This window comes from Chlorocebus sabaeus, chromosome 9, assembly GCF_047675955.1.
Source record: "Chlorocebus sabaeus isolate Y175 chromosome 9, mChlSab1.0.hap1, whole genome shotgun sequence".
Taxonomy (NCBI): domain Eukaryota; kingdom Metazoa; phylum Chordata; class Mammalia; order Primates; family Cercopithecidae; genus Chlorocebus; species Chlorocebus sabaeus.
Genome location: NC_132912.1, coordinates 29,982,402 through 29,994,873, shown reverse-complemented (window position 1 = coordinate 29,994,873; position 12,472 = coordinate 29,982,402). Strand labels below are relative to the sequence as shown.

The window sequence follows — 12,472 nt, the reverse complement described above, 5'->3', positions numbered from 1 at the left end:
GGTAGTAGCTACTCTTTTCTCTTTCTCTCTCTTTCTTTCTTTCTTTCTTTCTTTCTTTCTTTCTTTCTTTCTTTCTTTCTTTCTTTCTTTCTTTCTTTCTTTCTTTATTCCTTCTTTCCTTCCTTCCTTCCTTCCTTCCTTCCTTCCTTCCTTCCTTCCTTCCTTCCTTCCTTCCTTCCTTCCTTCCTTTCTTGTCTTTCTCTCTTTCTTTCTTTCCTTTTTTTTTCTTGAGACAATCTCACTCTATTGCCCAGGCTGGAGTGCAGTGGTACAATCCTGGCTCACTGCAACCTCCACCTCCCAGGTTCATGTGATTCTCCTGCCTCAGCATCCCCAGTAGCTGGGATTACAGGCACCTGCCACCACTCCCAGCTAATTCTGTATTTTTAGTAGAGGTGGGGTTTCACCATCTTACCCAGGCTGGTCTTGAACTCCTGACCTCAGGTGATCTGCCTGCCTTGGCCTCCCAAAGTGCTGGGATTACAGGCGTGAGCCACCATGCCTGGCCACCATTTTCTTCACTGTTACATGTACCTGAACTAAGTGATAAGAAGGCATCATCTCATTGAATTCTCATGACTCTCCTATGAGATGCAAACCATCATTACCCCACTTTGTTAGAGAGGAAAGTGAGGCTAACAGAAGTAAAGTATCACATCTAGAAAGTAGCAGAGAAGCCAAGCCCAGGACCCGAGCTACCTGGCTCTCGAGTCCCTGATCACGCTGCCTGCTCCCATCACCACCATCTGGTTTCCTCCCATGCACTCCTCATAATGCACAATACAACACTCAATTACATTGTTCGTTATTTTCCAGCAGTAGTGTGTTTAGCTTTTATGCTCTGTTAGATTATATGTTGCTACTAACCATGAGGAACATACGATTCAAGAGAACAAAGAAACGACCTTGCTCTGGTGGTTCAGAGCAAAGGTCTTGGGCTAGATTCTGCAGCTTGCCATCTGTGCCCTTCCCTGAGCCCGTTCCTCATCTGTAAAGTGGTGCCCACATCATCAAACTGTGATGAGGATTAAAAGAAAGAATGCATAGGAAGGGCTGAGACATGGTGATAGAGCAAAAAACATTAGTTATTGGTGTTTTGACAGCAAATACAGTCCTAAAATCATGATGTGGCTAAGCAGTTTTCTGAAAACTCATTTGGCAAGGTCACCAGTCCGCTGTGCCATCATGTTTTGTCTAGGTGGACTTAACTAATATTCCCCGTCTCTCCCCAATGCATCGGCAATATTTCACATTTTTTTCTTCTGTCTGCCTTCCAAAATTATGAAAACGTTTGCCCTGAGCACACCCAGGCAGCAGTCTAATCTTTCTGCCCCTTCCCGCTGTAACAGAAACATGGAGTGGGTTTGGTGTCAGGAAATGTTCATTCTGGTCTGAACTCTCCCACTGACCTCCTCCTATCTCCCCTCGTACCCCTGCCCTGTCGGCAAATCCTACTCCTGGCATCGGTTTCCTCCTCTGCCACAGGAGAGGATGGGCCAGCTGATCTGAAGGTGGCTTCCAGCGCATTAGTTGACTCGAAGACTTTTTTTTTTAAGAAGTATATCTCAAGCTGTTGTCACCATCACTGTTTCCTTCTCTTCATAATATCAGTGTGTTATGTGGGTGCGTTTGTGTGTGTGTGTGTGTATAGCTGTACTGTGTTCCTGCGTATGTATGTATATGTGCCAGTGTGTTTGGCTGCATCTGTGTGTGACTGTGTATGGGTGTGTTTGTGTGCACCTGCGTCTGACTGTATATGAGTGTGTCTGTGTGCACTTCTCTGTGACTGTGTGTGTGTGTGCATCTGTGTGTCCTGTATCTGTGTTTGTGTGTGCCTGTTTCCTGTGAGTGTGTTTGTGTGCATCTGTGTGTGGGTGTATTTGAGTGTGTTTGCATACATCTTTGTGCGTTTGTGTGTAACTGTGAGTGTATATGAATGTTTGCTTTGTGTGTATCTGTGAGAGCGTGTGTGTCTTTGGACATTTGCACAGGGTTGACGTGGCCCAAACCCAAGTGACAAGAAAAGAGGGAAGGGTGGTCAGCCTACTTGTGCCTTCCGCGGGACCCACGCGGGCGGACCCCCGAAAGCCTAGGAAGATCCTGGCCTGGATACCGCCCTCAGCGCAGAGGAGGCAGCCCCAGGCGGTGGGCGGGGCGGACCCGGGCGGTGGGCGGGGCGGGCCCGGGCGGTGGGCGGGGCGGACGGCGGTGCTCCGGGCATGCTCGGCCTCGGCGGCTGCAGGCGGGGCGGGTCGCGCTGGTCCCCGGCCGGCCGGAGCGGCGGCGGCGGCGCGAGGCGGCATGAGGGAGCCGCTCGGTAAGTCCCAGCGTCTAACCCTCCTGGCTCCCACCGTCCATTAGGGCCGCTCCCACGGCGCTTCGCTGACCTCACCCACAGCCTCCCGTACTCCCCCCAACTTCTCAAGCTGGGACGTCGCTCCGGTCCCAGCCACCCCGGCGGTGGGGGGTGTCCGCACCCCTAGTCGCAGCCCCGCCTGGGCCCCCCGCGCGGTGCCTGGCCCCGCAGCCTCGGGGTGGAGGGCGCCTGCCAGCCCGGGAGGGGTGTCCCCTCCCCTCAGGTGCCCTGCTCTGGGCGCGGGGGTCCCGGGGCGAGCACCGCGGGCCGCGGCTGGCGTTAGCGCTGGCGTCGCCCCTCGGCGCGCGGAAGGCCTGGGGGGCCGGGGTCACTCACTTCCCTCTCGAAGTCGCCCTCCCCAGCCTGTGTCCAACCCCTCCCGCGCCCTCGCGCCCCGACCTCGCGGACCTCACCCCGGAGCTGACAGCCGCCGCGTTGGGTCCCCGAGGTCCCAGTTCCCACGCTGCCTGGGCAGTCTGGATTGCCCGGGACGGTGGGGGCTCCTGCGGCGGCCCCGCTCCCGCTCCCGCTCCGGTCTCTGCGCGGTCTGCGCTGGGGATTAGGGCGCTAATCGCGGCTGCCTCCCAGCGAGTGCGACTCCGGGCTGCGCGTGGGGTGGGAGAAGGGCAGGAGCCCTGCCTAGGAGTGCTGTAAATCCCGTTAATCAGCTCATTTATGGGATCTGGAGCCCGCCCACCCAGGGTCTCTGCGCTCAGATCTCCGCGGGCACCCTCTGCTTCCCCCATCTCCAGTCGGGGTCCGTTCACCCCCAAAACGCCAGGGTTTACCTCGATGCCCTGGCCACAGTGGGGCCCAGCACTAGCAGCTAAAAGGGCCCCTCTCGCTTCCTATCAAGAAGCGGAGCGCCTGGGATTCTTCTGGGCGTTTGTAAAGAAGCTGTGATTTCACTACTGAAGAAAAAAATAAAAATGAGAACTTTAGGCCAGCACTACCTGGGCATGCCCTGGTGTTTGGTCATCCACGCGCTTCAGGAGTGAAGGCCTTGGTGGAATTAGCTTGGGCACATCACCTCCCCACACCCACACCCACTCTCCCACCCCCGCACCCACTCCACCCGCCTCACGTGTCCTCATTCCTTCCCCAAATCCAGTAGCTTGGTCTTAGTCTTGGGGAGAGGGGTGGGGCGGTGCAGACCACACAACTCCCAGGGTTTCCTGTCCTGACAGTTTAATGTGATGTTTCTCCCACAACTTGTTTTCCTTCTCCAGCCTTTTGTCTTTTCAGATTTACAAGGAATAGACATCCCAGAGATTGAGGGCTAGGGTTGCAAAATACAGAGATTTGGGGGAAGGGGCCTGACGGGTAGGATTCAGGCAGCCAGAAATGCTCTGGCAAAAAAAGGCAGTCTGCATGGTGTAAACTGAGGGTCATGGGCTGTACAGGTAAAACTTTGGGAATGTCAGTTCATTTTAGAATTTTAAGACCACCCAGCAAAGCAAGAATGCATACAGGCTTTTTTGGAAATCATATGCAGATTCTATTTCATGGGACTTGTGTTGGTTTTCGTGTGAAATTGGGAGTTTGGTAAAGTCGTTTGGTTTTCCATAAGGTTCTGTGGATTGGGACTTAATTATTTACCTTGACATTAGGTGTCTGATTCTTAGTCACCAGCTTAACAAGCTTCCTAAAGTCTCTAAGTGTCACTCTGGGCATGCAGCATGTAGCAAACTGTTAGTCCGCCTGGAGTGGGCGAGCAAATATTTGTTGAACAGAGGCCTTTAATCTGCTGGGCCTTCCTCCTGTAAAACTTCACCCTTTGCTGCAGAGACTGGAAGGTCAGGCCCTTGGCAGGCCCAGGAGAATTAGGGGATTTGGGTGGGTGGAGAAAGCCTGTTTCAGGAAAAAAGAAGTTTGGCTTGAGCGTCCACATGCTCTGGACGACTTGACAAAGTCATCAGGGTTATCTAATAACTCATCTGAGTGGTCACAGATTCCAGAAGCCTGTGGTCTATTGTTCGGCAGCTATAAAATGTAGCAGGGTTGGAGGTATACAAGGAAAATAAATAAGGACCAGTTTTTTCACTTAAAAAAAGTAAATATGAAAAGATTCTTGTAGTCTAATTTTTAACATGCAATTTAAAAATAAATCCTAGAAATGTTATCAGTACAGAAAGCCCAGAAGTCTGTGGCTCCCCCAGGTTCTCACTGGCCAGTTTGGGAGGACAGTAAACACCAGTCATCCTTAGGAGTCCGGAGTTTTTCTTTTAATGAGCTTGGCGAAACTCCATGCTAATAAATCTGGAGAGAGTTTAGAACACAGAGCGTTGGAGTGAAACAATTGTTCTATTGTGGTTTTTATTTTGATAAGCAAAGACTCTGTCTCTGAAGTCCTCTGGGCCTGTGTCTGGACCCATTACTGCAGTTTACTTGGGTTTTTAACAGATGTTGTTTTTACCCCTTTGGATGAGAAGGGTTATCTCTCTCATTAAAACCTTGCTCTTGTACTTTGTTTCAAGGGCCTGCTGATTGAAGGAATGTTGAGGTCCACTGACTTACAAATGCCAGCAGCCCAGGGAGGGGAGAGGTTGGGCTTTGATATATTCTTTAAACACTAAATGGTGTTTAGAAAAATACAGGAACCCCTCCCCCAGATACTAAAACCTCAATTATCTTGATTTGAATTGAAGGTGTCTTGTTAAAAATTTGGATTATCTAGAACTAAATATCTTTCCCAACAACTTTCTATACATAATGCTTGGGAATAGCCTGGCTAAATAGCCTGGCAGATTTATTATCAGATCGTGAAGTATCCTTAGAGTTTTGTGCTTATTGGTTATCTTTATAGTTGACCTGTAAAGCTTGTTTTTTCTGTATGTAAATGAAAGAATTTAGATACTGTTAGGAAGAAGCACCAAGATATATTCCAAAGAAGGAAAGGGAAAAAAAAAAAAAAAAAAAAAAAAGCAACTTGTCTGTGTAGGAAGAATAGTTGGAGAAACAGAAACCAGATTGTTGCTACTGGTTATCTCTTGGCACAGTGGGGTTACTAAGAACTTTTCCTTTTTACTTAAGCACTGAATTTTGCAGTGTTTACTTTTGAAATCACTTTACATGGCTTTTGTACATAGAAAATAAATAAAAATGTAAAGATGATATGAAATAATTTAAGTCGAACATTTTGATAAAGACTTGGCTTTTTTTTTTATTTTGAAGATATTTAAAAACAAAACCAAAAGCAGGGTAAGTTTAATGGAATATTTAAGGTATCTTTACATGTGGAGCTTGACATCTATGATGATAAGGGAATAAAATTCTATCCTATGATAATGTTTTACAGCTATTTTTGCAAACAACCAAAAATTCCAAAAGATTTAAAAATCTTATCCAGTTTGAGTCCTTTCTTAATGACTTCTAATCTTTCAGAAATATTCATGAGGTACTTAGGGTCTCATAAAAAATATTGCTAGCCAAAGCAATAATTGTGTGACACAGAATTTAGAGATGAAAGAGAAGACAGGAGAGTGTATGTGTGTAAGTGCATGTGTGTGTATTCACATTAGTTGTGGAAAGAAAAGAGGAGTCAGAAGAGATAATAGGAAAAAAATTCAGTGTATAATGTTGGGGACTTTTTTCTTTTTTTTTCTCTTTTTCTGAACAAATGCCTTAATACCAATCCACCCCAGTGAGATTAACGTTCCGAGATCCTTTTGATCTTAGACCCAAGTTTTCCAACTCATTTGTTTTTTTGTCACCTTAAAGAAAGCTAAGGTTGTCCTCCTAAAATGATTACTTCACAGATTAAATATGAGTTTTTACATCTTGTGAGATTTTAACAACTTGAGTGCCTTGGCAGAGTTGGTCATCACACGTGTGGCATGGTAACAGCAGTCTGTGAGAACTTGGTGTCCCAGGACTTCAACTGGAACTGTTGCGTTATTTAATAATTAAGACTGGAAAGGGAAATAGCAATTCTATTGTTCATAGGAAAATACACAATTCTACCCTTAGGAAAAAATCTGTGGAAAGCATTAAAAACCTACGTGTCAGTTAGCAACATACTCCACTCTGGTTTGTTTTATGTCTTGGTGATTTACCTCTTGTTTAAAGAAAGTACTTTGTTATATATTAATCATAGCATTAGACCTAAAGGTTGTCAGTTGAAAAGATATTTACACTGAACTGCCAACAATTTGAAGGACCAATTACATCTTAAGTGTGGAATGTCAGTGAGTACAACTGAAAAGTTTTAGGTCTTTTAGAGGAGTAACAATGTCTAATTAAGACCTTTTTACAATGCTGGTTGTAACCTTGTATTAGATTTCTTCAGCAGCACATGTGATTTTGGCTTCCTGAAAACAGGTTAAGAGTCTCTCTGGCAGATAAGGCACATGTACCATATACTAGAGCCTTATGCAATTTACTATTCATTTATTCTTTTCTTTTCTTCAATGTTTCTTTTATTGCCATTGAGTCTTCCAATTACGTAACATATTTTTAAAGATGCATTTTCCTAATCTAGCCTAAGCAGCATTTCATTTATGAAAGTGTTTTTCTGATGATGAAATAGTTATATATAACTTAATTAAGTTATGTAATATGTTAGTAATATATTAAGTTATGAATAATGATGATTGGTGATGAAACAATATTGTTATATTAACATTATATAATAATGTATATATTATGTATGTTATATATACTTAAGTTAATATTAAGTATATGAAGTTAATATTAAGTATAGTAAGTATATGAAATTGCCAATATTTGACTATTTTTGACATGCAAAATGACAGTTTCATATGATTGGACCTAATACATTTCATGACAGAATATCATAAGATTCAGTAAAGTATAAATCAAGAAATTTTTTTAAAACTCAGAGTCCAGCCGGGCGCAGTGGCTCAGGCCTGTAATCCCAGCACTTCGGGAGGCCGAGGTGGGCAGATCACGAGGTCAGGAGATTGAGACCATCCTGGCTAACACGGTGAAACCCCGTCTCTAATAAAAATACAAAAAAATTAGCTGGGCGTGGTGGTGGGCGCCTGTAGTCCCAGCTACTTGGGAGGCTGAGGTAGGAGAGTGGCGGGAACCCAGGAGGCGGAGCTTGCAGTGAGCCGAGATCGCGTCACTGCACTCCAGCCTGGGCGACAAAGCAAGACTCCATCTCAAAAAAAAACAAAAAACAAAAACAAAAACAAACAAACTCAGAGTCCAATACCTCTGCTGATATTTGGTATGTTTCCTTTCAGTGTTTTTTCCCCTTTCAAGTACATATGTATATAAACAAATTTGGTATGACATTGAATATAGGGTTCTGTATCCTGTCTTTATTATTTAGTATGGTATCACAAGCATTTCCCTGTGCTGTTGTATACCTGAAAACTTAATTTTATGCGTGTGTATACATATTATAGTCCACCATATGGATGCACCAGAATTTTTTTTTTTTTTCCCTGAGATGGAGTCTGATTGTCACCCAGGGTGAGGTGCAATGGCACGATCTCCGCTCACTGCAAGGTCCACCTCCCAAGTTCAAGCGATTCTCCCACCTTAGCTTCCGAGTAGCTGGGACTACAGGTGCATGCCACCACAACTGACTAAGTTTTCTTGTCTTTTTAGTAGAGAAGGAGTTTAACTGCATTGACCAGGCTGGTCTCGAACTCCTGACCTTGGGTGATCTGCCCACCTCAGCCTCCCAAAGTGGTGGGATTACAAGTGTGAGCCACTGCACCTGGCCCAGAAGTTTTTTTTCTTTTTTTTTCTTTTTCTTTTTTTTTTTTTTTTTTACTAAATTAGATATGTAGTCTAATTTTGTTATTATAATTAAAACTTGGATAAACATCCTTATATAAAACTATGTGTATCTCTGATTATTTCATTAAGATGAATCCTAAGAAGTGAGATTATTTCATAGGGTTTCAGATGTTTAAAGATTTTGTTACATATTAATAATTTTTATTTCTTTTTCTTTTTTTTTTGAGACAGAGTATCTGCTCTGTCACCCAGGCTGGAGAGTAGTGGCACAATCTCCGCTCACTGCAATTTCTGCCTCAGTTTCAAAGGATCCTGCCACCTCAGCCTGCTAGGTACCTAGGACCACAGGTGAGCGCCACTATGCATGGCTAATTTTTTGTATTTTAGTAGAGATAGGGTTTCACCACGTTGGCCAGGCTGGTCTCGAACTCCTGACCTCAAGTGATACGCCTGCCTCAGCCTCCCAAAGTGCTGGGATCAAAGGTGTGGGCCAGCAAATCTGGCTAATCACTTTTAAGAAGGGAAAGACTCATTTTCATTTACATATAGCCTGCACCCACCCGCCCCCCATTTATACACACACAAACAGGAGAACCCTTGTAGCTCCTCATGCCCTTACTAACAACAAGCATTGCTTTTTAAAAGCTTTAATCTGATAAGTGAATAATGGCATTTTGGTTTAATTTGCATTTCTTTGATTACAGGTGAGGATGACCATGCTTTTCATCTTTTTAATAGTATATTTGTCTCTCTTTTTCAAGTTAATTTTTAGTGTATGTTCTAGGCCAATTTTAAAAAGGAAAAAAAGCTCTGGTTGATTTAATGAGTTCCTTAATGTTTTGTTTCCTTTCACTGTCTTGAGCGTTGTTACTGTAAATATGAGAATTAAAATGTTTATTTTTATAAATGGAAAGGAAGAAGATGGTACCTGTTAAATGGCATTCATTCGCCAGTCTCAACCTTTAGTGATGAGAGGATCCATAATTGAAATAATACCGTGTAGACCACAGCATTGCAAGGGAGGGTGCTGATGGGGTCTTATTTGTCTTTATATTCTTCAGCCCAGTGCCTGGCACTTCCAATGTAAAACAAGTGCCCTGATGAATTTACATTGGCGTAAGTGTGAAGCACCTGCACTCTGGGATGGAGAATTGCTCGATGTTTCGCTCCTGGCCTGCCTACCCCAACCCACTCCTTTCCTCAGTGGGTGGCCATTTATCTCTGCTCTTTTGGGTGGCCTCTGCATAGGTGCTAATAAGGCCAAGGTCAGAGGTTCTGTCTTCAGATGACCTATTTAGCCCTGCCTGTGTCATGGCCACAAGCTGTACTCTTTTTTCCTGGGGCAGCTGACTTTGATGCCTGCTGCTCATCACAGGCAAGAATAGGCTAGAGAAAGGGGGCTGCTCCCTAGAGCTAGAAGGACTCCAAAGAACCTCTAGTTCAGCCTTCTCATTTTACTCTTTCAGGAGAAGACTGAGACCCAAAGGGTTCTCTCCTTTCCTCCTGTGCAGTGACTCAGGCTTGATTCAGCTCACAGATAAATACCATGCACCATAGAGAAACAGACACTCATCCCAACAGCAAAGCGGGAGGTAACCCAGCCCCATGCTCAATGTCAGTGGATGGTTAACAGCAACTTCCTAATTTTATAACCCCTTCCATTTGAATAGACACCATAGAGCTAATATTTAAAGAACTTTGTAAAGGTGCCATGCAATAAGATCGCTGCACAAGTGGTCTTATTCAGGTTCTTTGGAAGGACACATAATTAATCTTTGATGAAAATCCATTTGATGATGATTTGGGGAAAAGAGAATTTTGTGAGACTAGGTTGGTTAAATCAAAATCAAATGAGCTGTCATCTTCTCAAACCAACAATTATTTCCAGTTTCTATATTTCTATTAATGGAATGATCATTATCCTCGTCACTGAGGCTAAAATCCATTGTACTTCTTCTCCTGAAAATTACTCTTATTATTCCTTTTTTTTCTTATCCCCTCTGCCAGCCCCCTGTGCATGTTACAATAGAAAGGACTTGTAACTACAGGTCCCCCATCTGTTCTCGCTCTATCCACTTTAGTCCTCTGCTTTCCTGCCAGATTTCCCTTGCCCAAACCCATGTGTGGTTTGCTGTTGTCTACTCAAATTAAGTCCAAATTCTATTAATGTTGTAGATAAGAATGGCTATTTCTATATAGGACTTTTTTTTTCTTTAAGAATTTATTTTTTTAAAGTTACTCATCTCCCACTTATTATATATGCATTTCAGTTTCATACAGCATGCTTTATGATAGCCCCATGTTATTTATGAAAAGCTCAAAACCCCAAATGATGAAAGAGGTCTGTTAGGGTCACAAGGCAATTGCATGGTGTATTCGAGAACGAATCATATTACTGAGCATTTAAACATTAACACCAGCGTTGCCATCAAGACGTTATAGTCAAGTGAGGCATCAATTCGTGTGTGTGTGTGTGCATGTGTGTGCGTGCGTGTGTATGTGCGTGTGTGTGTGGTGTGTGAGAAGAGTCATCTAGAAGAGTCATCCTGCTCCTAGAGAATAAAGGATAATTTTTTTCCTTTTAAATACATAGTTTTTAATTTTAATGCCACTATGCCTTCTATCTTTCCTTATTTATGTTTGTGGATTATTTGGTAAATTAGGAAACTTTTTTGATGTTAAGGAAGAAAATATAGATGGGTGAACCTAAATTAGTAGCCTGAACTTTGAAGCTAGACAGATCTCGTTCAAACCTTGGATCTAACACAAGCTGTGTAACCTTGGACTGTCAGCCTCAGTTTTCTTGTGAAAACGGAGAAGTTTCTGTCCACATCGAGAAGTTTGCTGGAAGCATAGAATGAATGAAAGTGTGCCAGTACAGAATCTAGCACATTACAGATGGTCATTAATAGTTGATGTTATTAGATTTCATGTGTGCTGCAATCCTGGGTTTATAGTTCAGGTTTTTCCTTGGAGTTTGTAAAGGAAGAGTTTATTGGGCTGCGGGGGAGGGAAGAATCAATTAACTACGATTGAAAGATATTCTTACTAAATATAATTACCATGCAAACACATAGCCATATTGGACCAACCTATCCAGCCCCAGGAAGAAAACGCCCCACATCTGTGTTTTGTGAGGGGTTATGTCTTCTCTGCCATTCTGACAAATGGACTGTAGCACAACCAGCTGTGTGCTGCACATGCCTGTTCCGCAGTGTGTTTGGTGGCCACTTGGAGTACAGTGCAATTTGCTTTTATTTTAAAGAGCCCAGCATAGTAAGAGAGAGAAACTGAGTGTCGTGAGACCTAATGCTAACTTTAACTGTGATGCTGACCCTGTGTGTGATGTTGAACCAGTGAGGCTGGGGACTTTGTTCTAGGCTGCCAGGATTCTGTTACTAAGCCATTAATTTCTTTCTTTCTTCCTCTCTCTCTCTTTCTTTCTTTCTTTCTTTCTTTCTTTCTTTCTTTCTTTCTTTCTTTCTTTCTTTCTTTCTTTCTTTCGACAGCATCTTGCTTTGTCACTCAAGCTGGAGTACAGTGGCATGATCTCGGCTCATGGCCATCTCCGCCTTCCAGGTTCAAGTGATTGTCTTCCTTCAGGCTCTTGAGTAACTGGGATTACTGGTGTTTGCCATCATGCCTGGCTAATTTTTGTATTTTTAGTAGAGACAGGGTCTCACCATGTTGTCCAGGCTTGTCTCAAACTCCTGGCCTCAAGTGATTCACCCACCTAGCCTCCTAAAGTGCTGGGATTATAGGCGTGAACCACTGTGCCCAGCCTCATTTCTTTACCCTTGGGATAATTCTACTCATAATGTATTTTAAATGCCAGTTCCCCTTCTCATACATATACACATGCTCTTTGCCTAATCAACTCCTAACCATTCTTCAAAACCTAGCTCAAACAGTTCCGTCTCTCATTTGTGCATTTTCTCAACAAGTATTTATTGAGCACATACTGTGTGCAAGTTGCTGGAGATAAAGTGTCAAATAAACCAAAGACCCTGCCCTAAAGCCTGACTCTGTGTTCCTGAAGCCCTTTGCTTGTGATGGGATCTCATTCCTCTATAATCCCTCACATGGTGGAACTTGCTCTGTTGAGTCGAAGAACAAACTCTTGCTTCTCGGGTCCTTCCTTGTCTGTTGAAGCAAATGACCCAAGTTGTACAACTCCCCGAAAGACATGCAGTAGGAGTGTCAGGAGTGGCAGAGTTGCTATGGAGATTTTTCTACTAGTACAGTAGCTGCCAGAGCTTGTCAGCTTCCATAAAATATAGGGACATAATGGAAAATTATCAACTTCCAAAGTTTGATACTCTCCATGCTGACAGGCGAGACTTTCCCTACTGTAATCTAGCAGGTGATGAAGAGTGAGGACAGGCACAGCAGAATTGTGCA

At 43.8% G+C, this 12,472-nt stretch overlaps 1 protein-coding gene and 1 long non-coding RNA gene across 4 annotated transcripts in view; one reads left to right on the top strand and one right to left on the bottom strand.

Annotated features, from left to right (window-relative positions):
- LOC103238069 (uncharacterized) overlaps window positions 1-3,998 on the bottom strand; it is a 32,190-nt gene extending 28,192 nt beyond the window's left edge. For both annotated transcript variants that reach the window (XR_012093902.1, XR_005235184.2), the window contains exon 1: window positions 2,770-3,998. This is a non-coding gene — a long non-coding RNA (uncharacterized lncRNA). The remainder of the gene's footprint in view (window positions 1-2,769) is intronic.
- The window catches only part of JCAD (junctional cadherin 5 associated), a 46,519-nt gene continuing 36,268 nt past the window's right edge, over window positions 2,222-12,472 (top strand). The window contains exons 1-2 of one of the 2 annotated variants that reach the window (XM_073018838.1): window positions 2,253-2,317; window positions 8,303-8,419. The gene's annotated coding sequence lies outside the window, so the exon portion shown is untranslated. Of the gene's footprint in view, window positions 2,318-8,302; window positions 8,420-12,472 lie in introns of both variants that reach the window. The other variant, XM_008002674.3, reaches the window with a different exon arrangement.